The following is a 4,152-nucleotide window of genomic DNA, read 5'->3' as shown; positions in this document are numbered from 1 at the left end:
CTGAAGACCAACCTCCTCTACTTTCACCCAAGGTGGAGGATACCCAAGATGAGAATGAGGTGCATCAGGCACCCCCGCCTCGTACTTTACGAGATTATCTACAACCGGCGGGAGTGAGTACGCCCTCATGCATGATTTTCCCTGAAAACACAGGACAAATGGACATCAAGCCAGGAGTTATCCAACTCCTTCCCAAATTCTATGGACTTGAATCAGAAAGTCCATATTTACATTTGAAAGAGTTCGATGAAATTATAGCTACATTATGTTTTCCTAATATATCTGAGGATACAATCAGGCTGAAACTCTTTCCGTTTTCCTTAAAAGAGAAGGCTAAGACGTGGTTACATTCACTGCATCCTAGATCCATTGGCACATGGAATGACATGCAGAGGGAATTCATAAAAAAATTCTTCCCACATCATAAAACGATTACCCTCAGAAAAGCAATCATGAACTTTGCCCAAAAGGAAGATGAAACATTCTTCCAATGTTGGGACAGGTTCAAAGATTTGGTCAGTTCTTGCCCACAACACGGATTTGAAACGTGACGCATTACAAATTTCTTTTACGATAGACTGACATCTTCCATGCGCCAATGGTCGAGACAATGTGTAATGGAGAGTTCATTAATAAAGATGTTGATGAGGTATGGGACTACCTCGATAGTCTTGCTGAAAAAACACAATCATGGGACTATTACCCAAAGTCGAACACCACGTCTAGGCCGACTCAATTAAAGGAGAAAGGAGGATTATATCTCTTGAAAGAAGAGGATGATCTCAAGTGTAAAGTGACTACACTCATAAGGAAAGTTGAGGCCATGGAAGGAAAGAAGGATAAGGTTAATGAAATTGTTTGCGGCTTCTATGATTGCAACATTCATACAACTGAAAATTGTCCCACAATACCCGCCTTTCGAGGAGTGTTAAATGAACAAGCTAATGCCGTAAACAACTATCAAAGACCTTTTACTAGACCTAACTCCAATACGTACAATCCTGGTTGGAAAAATCATCCAAACTTTAATTGGAGGAATGGACAAATGGCTACTCCTCAAGGTTTCTTCAATCAAAATCCAAATCAAGTGAAACCTCAAGAGGAACCGGTTCAAAATTCCATACAAGAGCTGGCTCAGGCAATGCGGGGAATTAAAGATTTTATGCAAAAGATAGATTCTCGTATGACGGTTATAGAAAAGGGGATTCTTCCTACACAACCTCTCCCCAATCCTAAACCGCAATACGAGATTAGTGATCCCAGCTTTTCAAATCAAATGGGGCACGCTAAATCCATCACCACTCTTAGGAGTAGAAAGATCATTGATAAAACTCTTCTGGTTAGGCCCGAAAAGCCTCAAGAACCAGAAGAGGACAACAATGATGGATCTAGTGATGCCCCACAAAAATTAGAACCGGAACTTCTAGAGAAGCCAGTTGCTCCGTTCCCCCAACGGTTGGTGTCACCAAAACCTCTCTCTAACTCTCAGGATATCTAGAGGTGTTGAAACAAGTGAAAGTCAACATTCCTCTACTTGATGTCGTGAAACAGATACCTTCATATGCCAAGTTCCTGAAAGACCTATGCACGACCAAACGACAGCAGAGTATTCAAAAGAAGATCTTCTTGACCGAGAAAGTTAGTGCCATCCTAAAGCAAGACGTGCCACGGAAATTCAAGGATCTCGGTAGCCCAACCATATCATGTGTAATTGGGGACCATCGAATTGATCATGCACTTCTTGATTTAGAAGCGAGCGTCAATCTGATTCCCTACGCGGTATACAAACAGTTAGGTTTGGGTGAATTAAAACCCACCCTAACCACACTACAACTTGCTGATCGCTCTGTTCGTGTACCAAGAGGGATAATTGAGGATGTGTTGGTCCAAGTTGATAGATTTTACTACCCAGTAGATTTTATCATCCTGGACACCGAACCCATCAACAACATAAGCACTCAGATCCCCGTCATTCTTGGCCGCCCATTCCTTGCCACTTCAAATGCAATTATCAATTGCAGGAATGGTGTCATGACTATGTCTTTTGGGAATATGACATTGGAGTCAAACATGTTTTTCAATAACGGCAGAAACTTAGAGGAAGATGACGATTTCCACGACATTAACATGATTGACTCTTTCGTGGAAGATACGACACCTCTAACCTTATCCTCCGACCATCTAGAGACGTGCCTGGCCCACTCCCATGATTTTGATGATGACATGATTAGGGAGACGTGTGCCTTGCTTGATACTACAACGGTACTTGAAGTTAACCGGTGGAGGCCACAATTTGAAGAATTGCCACAAACCGATGTAGTGCCTCTACCGTTTAACCTCAAGCCGCCGAAGCTTGACCTAAAACATTTGCCCTCTGATTTGAAATATGCCTATTTAGGTCAAGATGAGACATACCCGGTGGTGATCTCTGCCCACCTAGAAAAAGAACAGGAGAGTATGCTCATATCTACCCTTATTGAGCATAAAGGAGCCCTAGGATGGACGATAGTGGACCTCAAGGGAATCGATCCCTCGATTTGTACTCACCGCATATATCTTGAGGATAATACGAAAATCGCTCGGCAACCACAACGTAGACTAAATCCAAACATGAAGGAAGTGGTTAAGGCCGAGGTTCTTAAACTATTGGACGTGGGTATCATATACCCTATATCTGATAGTCAATGGGTGAGTCCAACTCAAGTGGTCCCTAAGAAGTCCGGAATCACCATCGTAGCCAATGCTAATAATGAACTCGTGCCAACTAGAGTCACTACTGGTTGGAGAATGTGCATTGACTACAAGAAGTTGAATACCGTCACGAGGAAAGACCACTTTCCCTTACCATTCATTGATCAGATCCTGGAAAGGTTAGCTGGTCATTCCTATTACAGTTTCCTTGACGGGTATTTGGGCTACAACCAGATAGAGATAGCCCCTAAAGACCAGGAAAAGACCACATTTACATGTCCCTACGGCACCTTTGCCTACCGAAGGATGCCATTCGGACTATGTAATGCCCCTGCCACCTTTCAGCGATGTATGCTTAGTATCTTTTCTGATATGGTGGGGCAATATCTAGAGGTCTTCATGGACAATTTCTCTGTTTACGGCCCATCTTTCAGCAAGTGCTTGGAAAGTCTTAAATGTGTGCTGAAAAGATGTGAAGAAAAGAACTTGGTACTTAATTGGGAGAAGTGTCATTTCATGGTTCAGAAGGGAATTGTCCTTGGGCATATCATCTCGTTCAAGGGAATCGAGGTAGATAAGGCAAAAATCGATCTTATCTCTAACCTACCTCCACCCAAGAACATCAGAGACGTGCGATCCTTCTTAGGACACGCAGGATTTTATAGGCGATTCATAAAGGACTTTAGTCTCCTCTCTTGTCCTTTATGTAATCTTCTTCAAAAGGATGCTCCGTACGAGTGGACTGAGCAATGCCAGGAAGCTTTCACCAAGCTTAAGGGCACGTTAACCACTGCACCTATCATGTAGCCACCCGACTGGAGCCTTCCTTTTGAGCTTATGTGCGACGCTTCTGATTATGCTCTTGGGGCGGTTCTAGGCAAGAGAAAAGATAAGAGGCCCTACGTCATTCATTACACAAGTAGAACTTTAAATTCTGCCCAAGTGAACTACTCGACTACAGAAAAGGAACTCGTATCCGTAGTGTTCGCTTTGGATAAATTTAGGTCCTACTTGATCGGATCCAAGATCATTATCTACACAGATCATGCGGCACTTAAGTATCTTCTTTCTAAGAATGATTCTAAGCCCCGCCTGATACGATGGATCCTTATACTCCAAGAATTTGATTTGGAAATTAAAGATAAAAAGGGAGTAGAGAACGTAGTGGCCGATCATCTGTCTCACCTTAATACCTCTGATTCCCTTGAGACGACCCATATCAATGACATGTTCCCTGATGAACAATTGTTTAGAGTCTCCCATTCACCTTGGTTCGCTGATATTGCTAATTATCTTGCTACAGGTGCCATACCGACACAGTGGACTACGCAAGATAAGAAGAAATTCTTCACCGAGGTGCGCAACTTTTTCTGGGATGATCCTTATTTATTTAAATATTGCCCAGACCAAATCCTAAGGAGATGTGTACCAGACGATGAGCACCAGAGCGTCATCTCCTTC

General features: G+C 42.9%; 1 non-coding gene across 1 annotated transcript; it reads right to left on the bottom strand.

Moving 5' to 3' along the window:
- Positions 1–434: 434 nt before the first annotated feature.
- Positions 435–541, bottom strand: LOC131244758 (small nucleolar RNA R71). The gene has a single exon (XR_009170536.1). It is a non-coding gene; the product is annotated as a small nucleolar RNA R71 (small nucleolar RNA).
- Between the last annotated feature and the right edge of the window lie 3,611 nt (positions 542–4,152).

The sequence above is a fragment of the Magnolia sinica genome, chromosome 4 (assembly GCF_029962835.1).
Source record: "Magnolia sinica isolate HGM2019 chromosome 4, MsV1, whole genome shotgun sequence".
NCBI classification, from domain to species: Eukaryota; Viridiplantae; Streptophyta; class Magnoliopsida; order Magnoliales; family Magnoliaceae; genus Magnolia; species Magnolia sinica.
The sequence above is the reverse complement of the archived record's forward strand: the minus strand, read 5'-3'. Positions and strand labels throughout refer to the sequence as shown.